This window comes from Mya arenaria, chromosome 4 (genome assembly GCF_026914265.1).
Source record: "Mya arenaria isolate MELC-2E11 chromosome 4, ASM2691426v1".
NCBI lineage: Eukaryota > Metazoa > Mollusca > Bivalvia > Myida > Myidae > Mya > Mya arenaria.
Genome location: NC_069125.1, coordinates 26,342,381 through 26,361,955, shown reverse-complemented (window position 1 = coordinate 26,361,955; position 19,575 = coordinate 26,342,381). Strand labels below are relative to the sequence as shown.

Here is a 19,575-nt window from a genome sequence, read left to right as displayed (position 1 = left end):
GGCTTTTATGACCAAACTGTCTCACTTTGTACTTCAGTTTGAATACCATTTTCTAATATATTATCTTGAAGTACTTACAAATTACAGCATGTTGGCAAACACCAAGTACAGCTTGGCCTCTGGTGGGCAGCTTGGTGGGGGGGGGGGGGGTTCTTCAACAGACAGTTCCTCCTGGGTCTGCTTCCTATGTTAAAAAAATCCCTCCATTTATACTTTGGAATTGAAAGTGAGGCTTTCATTCATTAGTTACCATCATTTGGAACTATTTCCAAACATTAAATTGAAAGTGAAAGTAGTTTTTTTTTTAAATGTCAACAATATGTAAGAAAATTATATATTATTAATTTATATTATGTAATATAAGATTTTCCCATTTCATACTCAAACACCAATATTCTATGCCTAAGCACTGTCAACTGGCCAAATTTCAACCAGATAGCTGTATAAATTAAGAATTTATAACAATTTAAAATAGGCCACCCCTCCAAAAGCTTCCTCTATATATGGCGTGAGACCACAGTTATTTTTACTATATGTTTCATATAGACACTAACCTGGCTTTTGACTTTATACACACCCCAATTGAAAAACAAGGACATGGAATCTCTAGAACAATTCAAGACACAAAATATAATCACAAGAAAACACCATGTTGACCATTGACCCGACTGTCAAAATTGAGTTCAAATACATAACCCTTCCGCCAGGGAGTCAATCGGCTACAAACAACTAATTTTCAGACTTCCACAAGCTATGATTTTTCCAATATTTACATTGAAAACTATCAATTTCTGCAATAGAGTGTCAAATTCAGTCAAGTTCTCTGCAAAAAGAACATTTTTGCTTCTTTTTCATTCAATTTTAATAAAATATTGATACTTGAACACAAGCACTCTTTGTTTCTGTATTCACATCCGCATCTTGGTCAACGGGGGGCAGATAACTGTGGTCGTGAGACCACAGTTATTTTTACTATATGTTTCATATAGACACTAACCTGGCTTTTGACTTTATACACACTCCAATTGAAAAACAAGGACATGGCATCTCTAGAACAATTCAAGACACAAAATATAATCACAAGAAAACACCATGTTGACCATTGACCCGACTGTCAAAATTGAGTTCAAATACATAACCCTTCCGCCAGGGAGTCAATCGGCTACAAACAACTAATTTTCAGACTTCCACAAGCTATGATTTTTCCAATATTTACATTGAAAACTATCAATTTCTGCAATAGAGTGTCAAATTCAGTCAAGTTCTCTGCAAAAAGAACATTTTTGCTTCTTTTTCATTCAATTTTAATAAAATATTGATACTTGAACACAAGCACTCTTTGTTTCTGTATTCACATCCGCATCTTGGTCAACGGGGGGCAGATAACTGTGGTCGTGAGACCACAGTTATTTTTACTATATGTTTCATATAGACACTAACCTGGCTTTTGACTTTATACACACTCCAATTGAAAAACAAGGACATGGCATCTCTAGAACAATTCAAGACACAAAATATAATCACAAGAAAACACCATGTTGACCATTGACCCGACTGTCAAAATTGAGTTCAAATACATAACCCTTCCGCCAGGGAGTCAATCGGCTACAAACAACTAATTTTCAGACTTCCACAAGCTATGATTTTTCCAATATTTACATTGAAAACTATCAATTTCTGCAATAGAGTGTCAAATTCAGTCAAGTTCTCTGCAAAAAGAACATTTTTGCTTCTTTTTCATTCAATTTTAATAAAATATTGATACTTGAACACAAGCACTCTTTGTTTCTGTATTCACATCCGGATCTTGGTCAACGGGGGGCAGATAACTGTGGTCTTGAGCCTATTTAAGCAACATTTTTTCAGAAACAGACTTCAAAACTCCTATAGTTCAGCTTCAGGCTATATGCAACACATACTGAAAGTTTGGCAATGATATATCAAACACTAAATGAATGAGACAAGTATTAGCACCTGTGGTATTTTCATAAAAAGCAGAAACAGCCATTTCCCTCAAATGTTAAGCCGCAAACCTTTGAAGAGCCATTATTTCCTTATGCATTGGAATAATTTGACCAAGTAAAGTTTTCCTTGTAGCTTTTAATGGTGTCTATAGAACAGCACCACAAAACTGGCCTGCCTACTCTTTTAAGATTTTTTCTAAGCAAAATAAGGTTTTTCCACTTCATCGGCTTAGTGTTTTATATAAAAAATGACATAGAGCCCAACTGAAATGCCTCAACTTGTCAAAATTTTGCTTTTCTGGTCCACTTATATACAAAGGTAACAGAACTGTTCAGTTTAACACAAGAAATTTAGTGATAATGTGTTAATAGACAGTCTAAACAACACTATATGCCAAATTGTTGGCTTCCGGGACAAATGGCGCAACAAAGGAAATGGCAAAAAACACACCAAAACTTAAAGATTCATGACAACTGCTAGTGTTTTCATGTATGAGGTGGCTACATGATGTAGAAAATGCAGAGATAGCATTATTATGCCCATTTTTAAAAAAAATTTACTTTAAGAATCTGTTTTGAAGGCTAGATTTGGCATTAAATTCAGAGTACAGCACTTCACTATTGTCTATAAGATGCTTATTTACACCTGATTTGCTATAAATCTCACTCATTGGAATCATTTACACACAAACAAGCACTACAGAGTTGACTAACATCTTCATTCTTCTGAAATATTGGATTCAGAGCTGCATCTCCTGGATTCAGATTGCAGGACTACCGCCTGGGGAAAAGGCCGCAGCTAACTGGAGCTTATTGGCACATCATGATCTGCAAGCAAGACACAAAAGCAATGTTTTACACAAATAAAACTATCTGCCACTACTGTTAAAGTTTGAAAAAGGCCTGTAAACACTCATTTGAGGCATACACAACCTTTAATATAGTCATAAATGTGATAAATATGCAGAAAAGTTCATGAATTCAAAGATTTTCAGGACAAATTTAATAGAATATATAGTCTTTTGGACATTTTGCAATCAGTTTTTAACAACTCAAAGGTAAACCTCATCTTATTGAGTACCCAGATGCATTTTGCAAGCATTCAAACCAGACATGCTTAGAATTTCTTCTTACTTGGAGATGGTATTCCTTTCTTGAAAATCCTTGCCGAGAGCCGGTATGGAAAACCACAGAGACCACAGTTTTACCAGCACTGGTTCTTGTCCTTGAAAATTCCTCTGTGGCTACAGCAACCAGGCTGGCTATTAAAATAAGCAATAAATTAGGGTTTTTAAAACATTTATACTGTATTAAGGTTGTGTTTTTTAATGCATTAAGGGAAAAGGCTCTATTCTTTATGAAAGCTGCTCACTTTTTATTTATTTTGCCTTGAGAAATGTCAAGTTTTTCAATGAATAAATTGAATAAATGAATGAATTAATGAATATATATGAATGATTGATAGAATGAATTAATGAATTAATGAAAGGTGGCATTATTTCTTTAAAATTGGGATCTCATTGTGTTGCTGTGATTGTTAAAGTATATGTTTTCTTGTCCATAAGCTGAAAATCATATGCACACTAAATAAAACATCATTCTGCATCCTATGTGCAGTAAGTTTTGTTTAATTGCTTATAGAATTTGCAATTATTGTAATGTTTGCTTAAAAGAGCAAACAAAATGTGTGAATAGATGCACAATACAGACCAAAGACTGATACAAGTCAGCAGTTTCATTAGAAAATAATATTATTATTCAAAGCCACATCAGAAATGATTGACAACATGAAAGAAATTCATTTAGGAATGGAACAAACAGTCTCAATGGGCTTTTATGACCAAACTGTCTCACTTTGTACTTCAGTTTGGATACCATTTTCTAATATATTATCTTGAAGTACTTACAAATTACAGCATGTTGGCAAACACCAAGTACAGCTTGGCCTCTGGTGGGCAGCTTGGTGGGGGGGGGGGGGGGTCTTCAACAGACAGTTCCTCCTGGGTCTGCTTCCTATGTTAAAAAAATCCCTCCATTTATACTTTGGAATTGAAAGTGAGGCTTTCATTCATTAGTTACCATCATTTGGAACTATTTCCAAACATTAAATTGAAAGTGAAAGTAGTTTTTTTTAAAAATGTCAAAAATATATAAGAAAATTATATATTATTAATTTATATTATGTAATATAAGATTTTCACATTTCATACTCAAACACCAATATTCTATGGCTAAGCACTGTCAACTGGCCAAATTTCAACCAGATAGCTGTATAAATTAAGAATTTATAACAATTTAAAATAGGCCACCCCTCCAAAAGCTTCCTCTATATCAGGCGTGAGACCACAGTTATTTTTACTATATGTTTCATATAGACACTAACCTGGCTTTTGACTTTATACACACCCCAATTGAAAAACAAGGACATGGCATCTCTAGAACAATTCAAGACACAAAATATAATCACAAGAAAACACCATGTTAACCATTGACCCGACTGTCAAAATTGAGTTCAAATACATAACCCTTCCGCCAGGGAGTCAATCGGCTACAAACAACTAATTTTCAGACTTCCACAAGCTATGATTTTTCCAATATTTACATTGAAAACTATCAATTTCTGCAATAGAGTGTCAACTTCAGTCAAGTTCTCTGCAAAAAGAACATTTTTTGCTTCTTTTTCATTCAATTTTAATAAAATATTGATACTTGAACACAAGCACTCTTTGTTTCTGTATTCACATCCGGATCTTGGTCAACGGGGGGCAGATAACTGTGGTCTTGAGCCTATTTAAGCAACATTTTTTCAGAAACAGACTTCAAAACTCCTATAGTTCAGCTTCAGGCTATATGCAACACATACTGAAAGTTTGGCAATGATATATCAAACACTAAATGAATGAGACAAGTATTAGCACCTGTGGTATTTTCATAAAAAGCAGAAACAGCCATTTCCCTCAAATGTTAAGCCGCAAACCTTTGAAGAGCCATTATTTCCTTATGCATTGGAATAATTTGACCAAGTAAAGTTTTCCTTGTAGCTTTTAATGGTGTCTATAGAACAGCACCACAAAACTGGCCTGCCTACTCTTTTAAGATTTTTTCTAAGCAAAATAAGGTTTTTCCACTTCATCGGCTTAGTGTTTTATATAAAAAATGACATAGAGCCCAACTGAAATGCCTCAACTTGTCAAAATTTTGCTTTTCTGGTCCACTTATATACAAAGGTAACAGAACTGTTCAGTTTAACACAAGAAATTTAGTGATAATGTGTTAATAGACAGTCTAAACAACACTATATGCCAAATTGTTGGCTTCCGGGACAAATGGCGCAACAAAGGAAATGGCAAAAAACACACCAAAACTTAAAGATTCATGACAACTGCTAGTGTTTTCATGTATGAGGTGGCTACATGATGTAGAAAATGCAGAGATAGCATTATTATGCCCATTTTTAAAAAAAATTTACTTTAAGAATCTGTTTTGAAGGCTAGATTTGGCATTAAATTCAGAGTACAGCACTTCACTATTGTCTATAAGATGCTTATTTACACCTGATTTGCTATAAATCTCACTCATTGGAATCATTTACACACAAACAAGCACTACAGAGTTGACTAACATCTTCATTCTTCTGAAATATTGGATTCAGAGCTGCATCTCCTGGATTCAGATTGCAGGACTACCGCCTGGGGAAAAGGCCGCAGCTAACTGGAGCTTATTGGCACATCATGATCTGCAAGCAAGACACAAAAGCAATGTTTTACACAAATAAAACTATCTGCCACTACTGTTAAAGTTTGAAAAAGGCCTGTAAACACTCATTTGAGGCATACACAACCTTTAATATAGTCATAAATGTGATAAATATGCAGAAAAGTTCATGAATTCAAAGATTTTCAGGACAAATTTAATAGAATATATAGTCTTTTGGACATTTTGCAATCAGTTTTTAACAACTCAAAGGTAAACCTCATCTTATTGAGTACCCAGATGCATTTTGCAAGCATTCAAACCAGACATGCTTAGAATTTCTTCTTACTTGGAGATGGTATTCCTTTCTTGAAAATCCTTGCCGAGAGCCGGTATGGAAAACCACAGAGACCACAGTTTTACCAGCACTGGTTCTTGTCCTTGAAAATTCCTCTGTGGCTACAGCAACCAGGCTGGCTATTAAAATAAGCAATAAATTAGGGTTTTTAAAACATTTATACTGTATTAAGGTTGTGTTTTTTAATGCATTAAGGGAAAAGGCTCTATTCTTTATGAAAGCTGCTCACTTTTTATTTATTTTGCCTTGAGAAATGTCAAGTTTTTCAATGAATAAATTGAATAAATGAATGAATTAATGAATATATATGAATGATTGATAGAATGAATTAATGAATTAATGAAAGGTGGCATTATTTCTTTAAAATTGGGATCTCATTGTGTTGCTGTGATTGTTAAAGTATATGTTTTCTTGTCCATAAGCTGAAAATCATATGCACACTAAATAAAACATCATTCTGCATCCTATGTGCAGTAAGTTTTGTTTAATTGCTTATAGAATTTGCAATTATTGTAATGTTTGCTTAAAAGAGCAAACAAAATGTGTGAATAGATGCACAATACAGACCAAAGACTGATACAAGTCAGCAGTTTCATTAGAAAATAATATTATTATCAAAGCCACATCAGAAATGATTGACAACATGAAAGAAATTCATTTAGGAATGGAACAAACAGTCTCAATGGGCTTTTATGACCAAACTGTCTCACTTTGTACTTCAGTTTGGATACCATTTTCTAATATATTATCTTGAAGTACTTACAAATTACAGCATGTTGGCAAACACCAAGTACAGCTTGGCCTCTGGTGGGCAGCTTGGTGGGGGGGGGGGGGGGTCTTCAACAGACAGTTCCTCCTGGGTCTGCTTCCTATGTTAAAAAAATCCCTCCATTTATACTTTGGAATTGAAAGTGAGGCTTTCATTCATTAGTTACCATCATTTGGAACTATTTCCAAACATTAAATTGAAAGTGAAAGTAGTTTTTTTTAAAAATGTCAAAAATATATAAGAAAATTATATATTATTAATTTATATTATGTAATATAAGATTTTCACATTTCATACTCAAACACCAATATTCTATGGCTAAGCACTGTCAACTGGCCAAATTTCAACCAGATAGCTGTATAAATTAAGAATTTATAACAATTTAAAATAGGCCACCCCTCCAAAAGCTTCCTCTATATCAGGCGTGAGACCACAGTTATTTTTACTATATGTTTCATATAGACACTAACCTGGCTTTTGACTTTATACACACCCCAATTGAAAAACAAGGACATGGCATCTCTAGAACAATTCAAGACACAAAATATAATCACAAGAAAACACCATGTTAACCATTGACCCGACTGTCAAAATTGAGTTCAAATACATAACCCTTCCGCCAGGGAGTCAATCGGCTACAAACAACTAATTTTCAGACTTCCACAAGCTATGATTTTTCCAATATTTACATTGAAAACTATCAATTTCTGCAATAGAGTGTCAACTTCAGTCAAGTTCTCTGCAAAAAGAACATTTTTTGCTTCTTTTTCATTCAATTTTAATAAAATATTGATACTTGAACACAAGCACTCTTTGTTTCTGTATTCACATCCGGATCTTGGTCAACGGGGGGCAGATAACTGTGGTCTTGAGCCTATTTAAGCAACATTTTTTCAGAAACAGACTTCAAAACTCCTATAGTTCAGCTTCAGGCTATATGCAACACATACTGAAAGTTTGGCAATGATATATCAAACACTAAATGAATGAGACAAGTATTAGCACCTGTGGTATTTTCATAAAAAGCAGAAACAGCCATTTCCCTCAAATGTTAAGCCGCAAACCTTTGAAGAGCCATTATTTCCTTATGCATTGGAATAATTTGACCAAGTAAAGTTTTCCTTGTAGCTTTTAATGGTGTCTATAGAACAGCACCACAAAACTGGCCTGCCTACTCTTTTAAGATTTTTTCTAAGCAAAATAAGGTTTTTCCACTTCATCGGCTTAGTGTTTTATATAAAAAATGACATAGAGCCCAACTGAAATGCCTCAACTTGTCAAAATTTTGCTTTTCTGGTCCACTTATATACAAAGGTAACAGAACTGTTCAGTTTAACACAAGAAATTTAGTGATAATGTGTTAATAGACAGTCTAAACAACACTATATGCCAAATTGTTGGCTTCCGGGACAAATGGCGCAACAAAGGAAATGGCAAAAAACACACCAAAACTTAAAGATTCATGACAACTGCTAGTGTTTTCATGTATGAGGTGGCTACATGATGTAGAAAATGCAGAGATAGCATTATTATGCCCATTTTTAAAAAAAATTTACTTTAAGAATCTGTTTTGAAGGCTAGATTTGGCATTAAATTCAGAGTACAGCACTTCACTATTGTCTATAAGATGCTTATTTACACCTGATTTGCTATAAATCTCACTCATTGGAATCATTTACACACAAACAAGCACTACAGAGTTGACTAACATCTTCATTCTTCTGAAATATTGGATTCAGAGCTGCATCTCCTGGATTCAGATTGCAGGACTACCGCCTGGGGAAAAGGCCGCAGCTAACTGGAGCTTATTGGCACATCATGATCTGCAAGCAAGACACAAAAGCAATGTTTTACACAAATAAAACTATCTGCCACTACTGTTAAAGTTTGAAAAAGGCCTGTAAACACTCATTTGAGGCATACACAACCTTTAATATAGTCATAAATGTGATAAATATGCAGAAAAGTTCATGAATTCAAAGATTTTCAGGACAAATTTAATAGAATATATAGTCTTTTGGACATTTTGCAATCAGTTTTTAACAACTCAAAGGTAAACCTCATCTTATTGAGTACCCAGATGCATTTTGCAAGCATTCAAACCAGACATGCTTAGAATTTCTTCTTACTTGGAGATGGTATTCCTTTCTTGAAAATCCTTGCCGAGAGCCGGTATGGAAAACCACAGAGACCACAGTTTTACCAGCACTGGTTCTTGTCCTTGAAAATTCCTCTGTGGCTACAGCAACCAGGCTGGCTATTAAAATAAGCAATAAATTAGGGTTTTTAAAACATTTATACTGTATTAAGGTTGTGTTTTTTAATGCATTAAGGGAAAAGGCTCTATTCTTTATGAAAGCTGCTCACTTTTTATTTATTTTGCCTTGAGAAATGTCAAGTTTTTCAATGAATAAATTGAATAAATGAATGAATTAATGAATATATATGAATGATTGATAGAATGAATTAATGAATTAATGAAAGGTGGCATTATTTCTTTAAAATTGGGATCTCATTGTGTTGCTGTGATTGTTAAAGTATATGTTTTCTTGTCCATAAGCTGAAAATCATATGCACACTAAATAAAACATCATTCTGCATCCTATGTGCAGTAAGTTTTGTTTAATTGCTTATAGAATTTGCAATTATTGTAATGTTTGCTTAAAAGAGCAAACAAAATGTGTGAATAGATGCACAATACAGACCAAAGACTGATACAAGTCAGCAGTTTCATTAGAAAATAATATTATTATTCAAAGCCACATCAGAAATGATTGACAACATGAAAGAAATTCATTTAGGAATGGAACAAACAGTCTCAATGGGCTTTTATGACCAAACTGTCTCACTTTGTACTTCAGTTTGGATACCATTTTCTAATATATTATCTTGAAGTACTTACAAATTACAGCATGTTGGCAAACACCAAGTACAGCTTGGCCTCTGGTGGGCAGCTTGGTGGGGGGGGGGGGGGGTCTTCAACAGACAGTTCCTCCTGGGTCTGCTTCCTATGTTAAAAAAATCCCTCCATTTATACTTTGGAATTGAAAGTGAGGCTTTCATTCATTAGTTACCATCATTTGGAACTATTTCCAAACATTAAATTGAAAGTGAAAGTAGTTTTTTTTAAAAATGTCAAAAATATATAAGAAAATTATATATTATTAATTTATATTATGTAATATAAGATTTTCACATTTCATACTCAAACACCAATATTCTATGGCTAAGCACTGTCAACTGGCCAAATTTCAACCAGATAGCTGTATAAATTAAGAATTTATAACAATTTAAAATAGGCCACCCCTCCAAAAGCTTCCTCTATATCAGGCGTGAGACCACAGTTATTTTTACTATATGTTTCATATAGACACTAACCTGGCTTTTGACTTTATACACACCCCAATTGAAAAACAAGGACATGGCATCTCTAGAACAATTCAAGACACAAAATATAATCACAAGAAAACACCATGTTAACCATTGACCCGACTGTCAAAATTGAGTTCAAATACATAACCCTTCCGCCAGGGAGTCAATCGGCTACAAACAACTAATTTTCAGACTTCCACAAGCTATGATTTTTCCAATATTTACATTGAAAACTATCAATTTCTGCAATAGAGTGTCAACTTCAGTCAAGTTCTCTGCAAAAAGAACATTTTTTGCTTCTTTTTCATTCAATTTTAATAAAATATTGATACTTGAACACAAGCACTCTTTGTTTCTGTATTCACATCCGGATCTTGGTCAACGGGGGGCAGATAACTGTGGTCTTGAGCCTATTTAAGCAACATTTTTTCAGAAACAGACTTCAAAACTCCTATAGTTCAGCTTCAGGCTATATGCAACACATACTGAAAGTTTGGCAATGATATATCAAACACTAAATGAATGAGACAAGTATTAGCACCTGTGGTATTTTCATAAAAAGCAGAAACAGCCATTTCCCTCAAATGTTAAGCCGCAAACCTTTGAAGAGCCATTATTTCCTTATGCATTGGAATAATTTGACCAAGTAAAGTTTTCCTTGTAGCTTTTAATGGTGTCTATAGAACAGCACCACAAAACTGGCCTGCCTACTCTTTTAAGATTTTTTCTAAGCAAAATAAGGTTTTTCCACTTCATCGGCTTAGTGTTTTATATAAAAAATGACATAGAGCCCAACTGAAATGCCTCAACTTGTCAAAATTTTGCTTTTCTGGTCCACTTATATACAAAGGTAACAGAACTGTTCAGTTTAACACAAGAAATTTAGTGATAATGTGTTAATAGACAGTCTAAACAACACTATATGCCAAATTGTTGGCTTCCGGGACAAATGGCGCAACAAAGGAAATGGCAAAAAACACACCAAAACTTAAAGATTCATGACAACTGCTAGTGTTTTCATGTATGAGGTGGCTACATGATGTAGAAAATGCAGAGATAGCATTATTATGCCCATTTTTAAAAAAAATTACTTTAAGAATCTGTTTTGAAGGCTAGATTTGGCATTAAATTCAGAGTACAGCACTTCACTATTGTCTATAAGATGCTTATTTACACCTGATTTGCTATAAATCTCACTCATTGGAATCATTTACACACAAACAAGCACTACAGAGTTGACTAACATCTTCATTCTTCTGAAATATTGGATTCAGAGCTGCATCTCCTGGATTCAGATTGCAGGACTACCGCCTGGGGAAAAGGCCGCAGCTAACTGGAGCTTATTGGCACATCATGATCTGCAAGCAAGACACAAAAGCAATGTTTTACACAAATAAAACTATCTGCCACTACTGTTAAAGTTTGAAAAAGGCCTGTAAACACTCATTTGAGGCATACACAACCTTTAATATAGTCATAAATGTGATAAATATGCAGAAAAGTTCATGAATTCAAAGATTTTCAGGACAAATTTAATAGAATATATAGTCTTTTGGACATTTTGCAATCAGTTTTTAACAACTCAAAGGTAAACCTCATCTTATTGAGTACCCAGATGCATTTTGCAAGCATTCAAACCAGACATGCTTAGAATTTCTTCTTACTTGGAGATGGTATTCCTTTCTTGAAAATCCTTGCCGAGAGCCGGTATGGAAAACCACAGAGACCACAGTTTTACCAGCACTGGTTCTTGTCCTTGAAAATTCCTCTGTGGCTACAGCAACCAGGCTGGCTATTAAAATAAGCAATAAATTAGGGTTTTTAAAACATTTATACTGTATTAAGGTTGTGTTTTTTAATGCATTAAGGGAAAAGGCTCTATTCTTTATGAAAGCTGCTCACTTTTTATTTATTTTGCCTTGAGAAATGTCAAGTTTTTCAATGAATAAATTGAATAAATGAATGAATTAATGAATATATATGAATGATTGATAGAATGAATTAATGAATTAATGAAAGGTGGCATTATTTCTTTAAAATTGGGATCTCATTGTGTTGCTGTGATTGTTAAAGTATATGTTTTCTTGTCCATAAGCTGAAAATCATATGCACACTAAATAAAACATCATTCTGCATCCTATGTGCAGTAAGTTTTGTTTAATTGCTTATAGAATTTGCAATTATTGTAATGTTTGCTTAAAAGAGCAAACAAAATGTGTGAATAGATGCACAATACAGACCAAAGACTGATACAAGTCAGCAGTTTCATTAGAAAATAATATTATTATCAAAGCCACATCAGAAATGATTGACAACATGAAAGAAATTCATTTAGGAATGGAACAAACAGTCTCAATGGGCTTTTATGACCAAACTGTCTCACTTTGTACTTCAGTTTGGATACCATTTTCTAATATATTATCTTGAAGTACTTACAAATTACAGCATGTTGGCAAACACCAAGTACAGCTTGGCCTCTGGTGGGCAGCTTGGTGGGGGGGGGGGGGGGTCTTCAACAGACAGTTCCTCCTGGGTCTGCTTCCTATGTTAAAAAAATCCCTCCATTTATACTTTGGAATTGAAAGTGAGGCTTTCATTCATTAGTTACCATCATTTGGAACTATTTCCAAACATTAAATTGAAAGTGAAAGTAGTTTTTTTTAAAAATGTCAAAAATATATAAGAAAATTATATATTATTAATTTATATTATGTAATATAAGATTTTCACATTTCATACTCAAACACCAATATTCTATGGCTAAGCACTGTCAACTGGCCAAATTTCAACCAGATAGCTGTATAAATTAAGAATTTATAACAATTTAAAATAGGCCACCCCTCCAAAAGCTTCCTCTATATCAGGCGTGAGACCACAGTTATTTTTACTATATGTTTCATATAGACACTAACCTGGCTTTTGACTTTATACACACCCCAATTGAAAAACAAGGACATGGCATCTCTAGAACAATTCAAGACACAAAATATAATCACAAGAAAACACCATGTTAACCATTGACCCGACTGTCAAAATTGAGTTCAAATACATAACCCTTCCGCCAGGGAGTCAATCGGCTACAAACAACTAATTTTCAGACTTCCACAAGCTATGATTTTTCCAATATTTACATTGAAAACTATCAATTTCTGCAATAGAGTGTCAACTTCAGTCAAGTTCTCTGCAAAAAGAACATTTTTTGCTTCTTTTTCATTCAATTTTAATAAAATATTGATACTTGAACACAAGCACTCTTTGTTTCTGTATTCACATCCGGATCTTGGTCAACGGGGGGCAGATAACTGTGGTCTTGAGCCTATTTAAGCAACATTTTTTCAGAAACAGACTTCAAAACTCCTATAGTTCAGCTTCAGGCTATATGCAACACATACTGAAAGTTTGGCAATGATATATCAAACACTAAATGAATGAGACAAGTATTAGCACCTGTGGTATTTTCATAAAAAGCAGAAACAGCCATTTCCCTCAAATGTTAAGCCGCAAACCTTTGAAGAGCCATTATTTCCTTATGCATTGGAATAATTTGACCAAGTAAAGTTTTCCTTGTAGCTTTTAATGGTGTCTATAGAACAGCACCACAAAACTGGCCTGCCTACTCTTTTAAGATTTTTTCTAAGCAAAATAAGGTTTTTCCACTTCATCGGCTTAGTGTTTTATATAAAAAATGACATAGAGCCCAACTGAAATGCCTCAACTTGTCAAAATTTTGCTTTTCTGGTCCACTTATATACAAAGGTAACAGAACTGTTCAGTTTAACACAAGAAATTTAGTGATAATGTGTTAATAGACAGTCTAAACAACACTATATGCCAAATTGTTGGCTTCCGGGACAAATGGCGCAACAAAGGAAATGGCAAAAAACACACCAAAACTTAAAGATTCATGACAACTGCTAGTGTTTTCATGTATGAGGTGGCTACATGATGTAGAAAATGCAGAGATAGCATTATTATGCCCATTTTTAAAAAAAATTACTTTAAGAATCTGTTTTGAAGGCTAGATTTGGCATTAAATTCAGAGTACAGCACTTCACTATTGTCTATAAGATGCTTATTTACACCTGATTTGCTATAAATCTCACTCATTGGAATCATTTACACACAAACAAGCACTACAGAGTTGACTAACATCTTCATTCTTCTGAAATATTGGATTCAGAGCTGCATCTCCTGGATTCAGATTGCAGGACTACCGCCTGGGGAAAAGGCCGCAGCTAACTGGAGCTTATTGGCACATCATGATCTGCAAGCAAGACACAAAAGCAATGTTTTACACAAATAAAACTATCTGCCACTACTGTTAAAGTTTGAAAAAGGCCTGTAAACACTCATTTGAGGCATACACAACCTTTAATATAGTCATAAATGTGATAAATATGCAGAAAAGTTCATGAATTCAAAGATTTTCAGGACAAATTTAATAGAATATATAGTCTTTTGGACATTTTGCAATCAGTTTTTAACAACTCAAAGGTAAACCTCATCTTATTGAGTACCCAGATGCATTTTGCAAGCATTCAAACCAGACATGCTTAGAATTTCTTCTTACTTGGAGATGGTATTCCTTTCTTGAAAATCCTTGCCGAGAGCCGGTATGGAAAACCACAGAGACCACAGTTTTACCAGCACTGGTTCTTGTCCTTGAAAATTCCTCTGTGGCTACAGCAACCAGGCTGGCTATTAAAATAAGCAATAAATTAGGGTTTTTAAAACATTTATACTGTATTAAGGTTGTGTTTTTTAATGCATTAAGGGAAAAGGCTCTATTCTTTATGAAAGCTGCTCACTTTTTATTTATTTTGCCTTGAGAAATGTCAAGTTTTTCAATGAATAAATTGAATAAATGAATGAATTAATGAATATATATGAATGATTGATAGAATGAATTAATGAATTAATGAAAGGTGGCATTATTTCTTTAAAATTGGGATCTCATTGTGTTGCTGTGATTGTTAAAGTATATGTTTTCTTGTCCATAAGCTGAAAATCATATGCACACTAAATAAAACATCATTCTGCATCCTATGTGCAGTAAGTTTTGTTTAATTGCTTATAGAATTTGCAATTATTGTAATGTTTGCTTAAAAGAGCAAACAAAATGTGTGAATAGATGCACAATACAGACCAAAGACTGATACAAGTCAGCAGTTTCATTAGAAAATAATATTATTATCAAAGCCACATCAGAAATGATTGACAACATGAAAGAAATTCATTTAGGAATGGAACAAACAGTCTCAATGGGCTTTTATGACCAAACTGTCTCACTTTGTACTTCAGTTTGGATACCATTTTCTAATATATTATCTTGAAGTACTTACAAATTACAGCATGTTGGCAAACACCAAGTACAGCTTGGCCTCTGGTGGGCAGCTTGGTGGGGGGGGGGGGGGTCTTCAACAGACAGTTCCTCCTGGGTCTGCTTCCTATGTTAAAAAAATCCCTCCATTTATACTTTGGAATTGAAAGTGAGGCTTTCATTCATTAGTTACCATCATTTGGAACTATTTCCAAACATTAAATTGAAAGTGAAAGTAGTTTTTTTTTAAAAATGTCAAAAATATATAAGAAAATTATATATTATTAATTTATATTATGTAATATAAGATTTTCACATTTCATACTCAAACACCAATATTCTATGGCTAAGCACTGTCAACTGGCCAAATTTCAACCAGATAGCTGTATAAATTAAGAATTTATAACAATTTAAAATAGGCCACCCCTCCAAAAGCTTCCTCTATATCAGGCGTGAGACCACAGTTATTTTTACTATATGTTTCATATAGACACTAACCTGGCTTTTGACTTTATACACACCCCAATTGAAAAACAAGGACATGGCATCTCTAGAACAATTCAAGACACAAAATATAATCACAAGAAAACACCATGTTGACCATTGACCCGACTGTCAAAATTGAGTTCAAATACATAACCCTTCCGCCAGGGAGTCAATCGGCTACAAACAACTAATTTTCAGACTTCCACAAGCTATGATTTTTCCAATATTTACATTGAAAACTATCAATTTCTGCAATAGAGTGTCAAATTCAGTCAAGTTCTCTGCAAAAAGAACATTTTTTGCTTCTTTTTCATTCAATTTTAATAAAATATTGATACTTGAACACAAGCACTCTTTGTTTCTGTATTCACATCCGGATCTTGGTCAACGGGGGGCAGATAACTGTGGTCTTGAGCCTATTTAAGCAACATTTTTTCAGAAACAGACTTCAAAACTCCTATAGTTCAGCTTCAGGCTATATGCAACACATACTGAAAGTTTGGCAATGATATATCAAACACTAAATGAATGAGACAAGTATTAGCACCTGTGGTATTTTCATAAAAAGCAGAAACAGCCATTTCCCTCAAATGTTAAGCCGCAAACCTTTGAAGAGCCATTATTTCCTTATGCATTGGAATAATTTGACCAAGTAAAGTTTTCCTTGTAGCTTTTAATGGTGTCTATAGAACAGCACCACAAAACTGGCCTGCCTACTCTTTTAAGATTTTTTCTAAGCAAAATAAGGTTTTTCCACTTCATCGGCTTAGTGTTTTATATAAAAAATGACATAGAGCCCAACTGAAATGCCTCAACTTGTCAAAATTTTGCTTTTCTGGTCCACTTATATACAAAGGTAACAGAACTGTTCAGTTTAACACAAGAAATTTAGTGATAATGTGTTAATAGACAGTCTAAACAACACTATATGCCAAATTGTTGGCTTCCGGGACAAATGGCGCAACAAAGGAAATGGCAAAAAACACACCAAAACTTAAAGATTCATGACAACTGCTAGTGTTTTCATGTATGAGGTGGCTACATGATGTAGAAAATGCAGAGATAGCATTATTATGCCCATTTTTAAAAAAAATTACTTTAAGAATCTGTTTTGAAGGCTAGATTTGGCATTAAATTCAGAGTACAGCACTTCACTATTGTCTATAAGATGCTTATTTACACCTGATTTGCTATAAATCTCACTCATTGGAATCATTTACACACAAACAAGCACTACAGAGTTGACTAACATCTTCATTCTTCTGAAATATTGGATTCAGAGCTGCATCTCCTGGATTCAGATTGCAGGACTACCGCCTGGGGAAAAGGCCGCAGCTAACTGGAGCTTATTGGCACATCATGATCTGCAAGCAAGACACAAAAGCAATGTTTTACACAAATAAAACTATCTGCCACTACTGTTAAAGTTTGAAAAAGGCCTGTAAACACTCATTTGAGGCATACACAACCTTTAATATAGTCATAAATGTGATAAATATGCAGAAAAGTTCATGAATTCAAAGATTTTCAGGACAAATTTAATAGAATATATAGTCTTTTGGACATTTTGCAATCAGTTTTTAACAACTCAAAGGTAAACCTCATCTTATTGAGTACCCAGATGCATTTTGCAAGCATTCAAACCAGACATGCTTAGAATTTCTTCTTACTTGGAGATGGTATTCCTTTCTTGAAAATCCTTGCCGAGAGCCGGTATGGAAAACCACAGAGACCACAGTTTTACCAGCACTGGTTCTTGTCCTTGAAAATTCCTCTGTGGCTACAGCAACCAGGCTGGCTATTAAAATAAGCAATAAATTAGGGTTTTTAAAACATTTATACTGTATTAAGGTTGTGTTTTTTAATGCATTAAGGGAAAAGGCTCTATTCTTTATGAAAGCTGCTCACTTTTTATTTATTTTGCCTTGAGAAATGTCAAGTTTTTCAATGAATAAATTGAATAAATGAATGAATTAATGAATATATATGAATGATTGATAGAATGAATTAATGAATTAATGAAAGGTGGCATTATTTCTTTAAAATTGGGATCTCATTGTGTTGCTGTGATTGTTAAAGTATATGTTTTCTTGTCCATAAGCTGAAAATCATATGCACACTAAATAAAACATCATTCTGCATCCTATGTGCAGTAAGTTTTGTTTAATTGCTTATAGAATTTGCAATTATTGTAATGTTTGCTTAAAAGAGCAAACAAAATGTGTGAATAGATGCACAATACAGACCAAAGACTGATACAAGTCAGCAGTTTCATTAGAAAATAATATTATTATCAAAGCCACATCAGAAATGATTGACAACATGAAAGAAATTCATTTAGGAATGGAACAAACAGTCTCAATGGGCTTTTATGACCAAACTGTCTCACTTTGTACTTCAGTTTGGATACCATTTTCTAATATATTATCTTGAAGTACTTACAAATTACAGCATGTTGGCAAACACCAAGTACAGCTTGGCCTCTGGTGGGCAGCTTGGTGGGGGGGGGGGGGGGTCTTCAACAGACAGTTCCTCCTGGGTCTGCTTCCTATGTTAAAAAAATCCCTCCATTTATACTTTGGAATTGAAAGTGAGGCTTTCATTCATTAGTTACCATCATTTGGAACTATTTCCAAACATTAAATTGAAAGTGAAAGTAGTTTTTTTTTAAAAATGTCAAAAATATATAAGAAAATTATATATTATTAATTTATATTATGTAATATAAGATTTTCACATTTCATACTCAAACACCAATATTCTATGGCTAAGCACTGTCAACTGGCCAAATTTCAACCAGATAGCTGTATAAATTAAGAATTTATAACAATTTAAAATAGGCCACCCCTCCAAAAGCTTCCTCTATATCAGGCGTGAGACCACAGTTATTTTTACTATATGTTTCATATAGACACTAACCTGGCTTTTGACTTTATACACACCCCAATTGAAAAACAAGGACATGGCATCTCTAGAACAATTCAAGACACAAAATATAATCACAAGAAAACACCATGTTGACCATTGACCCGACTGTCAAAATTGAGTTCAAATACATAACCCTTCCGCCAGGGAGTCAATCGGCTACAAACAACTAATTTTCAGACTTCCACAAGCTATGATTTTTCCAATATTTACATTGAAAACTATCAATTTCTGCAATAGAGTGTCAAATTCAGTCAAGTTCTCTGCAAAAAGAACATTTTTTGCTTCTTTTTCATTCAATTTTAATAAAATATTGATACTTGAACACAAGCACTCTTTGTTTCTGTATTCACATCCGGATCTTGGTCAACGGGGGGCAGATAACTGTGGTCTTGAGCCTATTTAAGCAACATTTTTTCAGAAACAGACTTCAAAACTCCTATAGTTCAGCTTCAGGCTATATGCAACACATACTGAAAGTTTGGCAATGATATATCAAACACTAAATGAATGAGACAAGTATTAGCACCTGTGGTATTTTCATAAAAAGCAGAAACAGCCATTTCCCTCAAATGTTAAGCCGCAAACCTTTGAAGAGCCATTATTTCCTTATGCATTGGAATAATTTGACCAAGTAAAGTTTTCCTTGTAGCTTTTAATGGTGTCTATAGAACAGCACCACAAAACT

The 19,575-nt window shown here is 34.0% G+C and overlaps 5 long non-coding RNA genes across 5 annotated transcripts; all 5 read right to left on the bottom strand.

Moving 5' to 3' along the window:
- Nucleotides 1-143: 143 nt before the first annotated feature.
- Nucleotides 144-3,951, bottom strand: LOC128231898 (uncharacterized). Its single transcript, XR_008260451.1, has 4 exons — nucleotides 3,872-3,951; nucleotides 3,099-3,226; nucleotides 2,679-2,792; nucleotides 144-184 (listed from the first exon to the last, which is right to left on the bottom strand). It is a non-coding gene; the product is annotated as an uncharacterized LOC128231898 (long non-coding RNA).
- Nucleotides 3,943-6,858, bottom strand: LOC128231901 (uncharacterized). Its single transcript, XR_008260454.1, has 4 exons — nucleotides 6,779-6,858; nucleotides 6,007-6,134; nucleotides 5,587-5,700; nucleotides 3,943-3,977 (listed from the first exon to the last, which is right to left on the bottom strand). It is a non-coding gene; the product is annotated as an uncharacterized LOC128231901 (long non-coding RNA).
- On the bottom strand, nucleotides 6,850-9,766 carry LOC128231900 (uncharacterized). Its single transcript, XR_008260453.1, has 4 exons — nucleotides 9,687-9,766; nucleotides 8,914-9,041; nucleotides 8,494-8,607; nucleotides 6,850-6,884 (listed from the first exon to the last, which is right to left on the bottom strand). It is a non-coding gene; the product is annotated as an uncharacterized LOC128231900 (long non-coding RNA).
- On the bottom strand, nucleotides 9,758-12,672 carry LOC128231899 (uncharacterized). The gene is made up of 4 exons (XR_008260452.1): nucleotides 12,593-12,672; nucleotides 11,821-11,948; nucleotides 11,401-11,514; nucleotides 9,758-9,792 (listed from the first exon to the last, which is right to left on the bottom strand). It is a non-coding gene; the product is annotated as an uncharacterized LOC128231899 (long non-coding RNA).
- Nucleotides 12,664-18,484, bottom strand: LOC128231896 (uncharacterized). The gene is made up of 7 exons (XR_008260449.1): nucleotides 18,405-18,484; nucleotides 17,633-17,760; nucleotides 17,213-17,326; nucleotides 15,499-15,603; nucleotides 14,727-14,854; nucleotides 14,307-14,420; nucleotides 12,664-12,698 (listed from the first exon to the last, which is right to left on the bottom strand). It is a non-coding gene; the product is annotated as an uncharacterized LOC128231896 (long non-coding RNA).
- Between the last annotated feature and the right edge of the window lie 1,091 nt (nucleotides 18,485-19,575).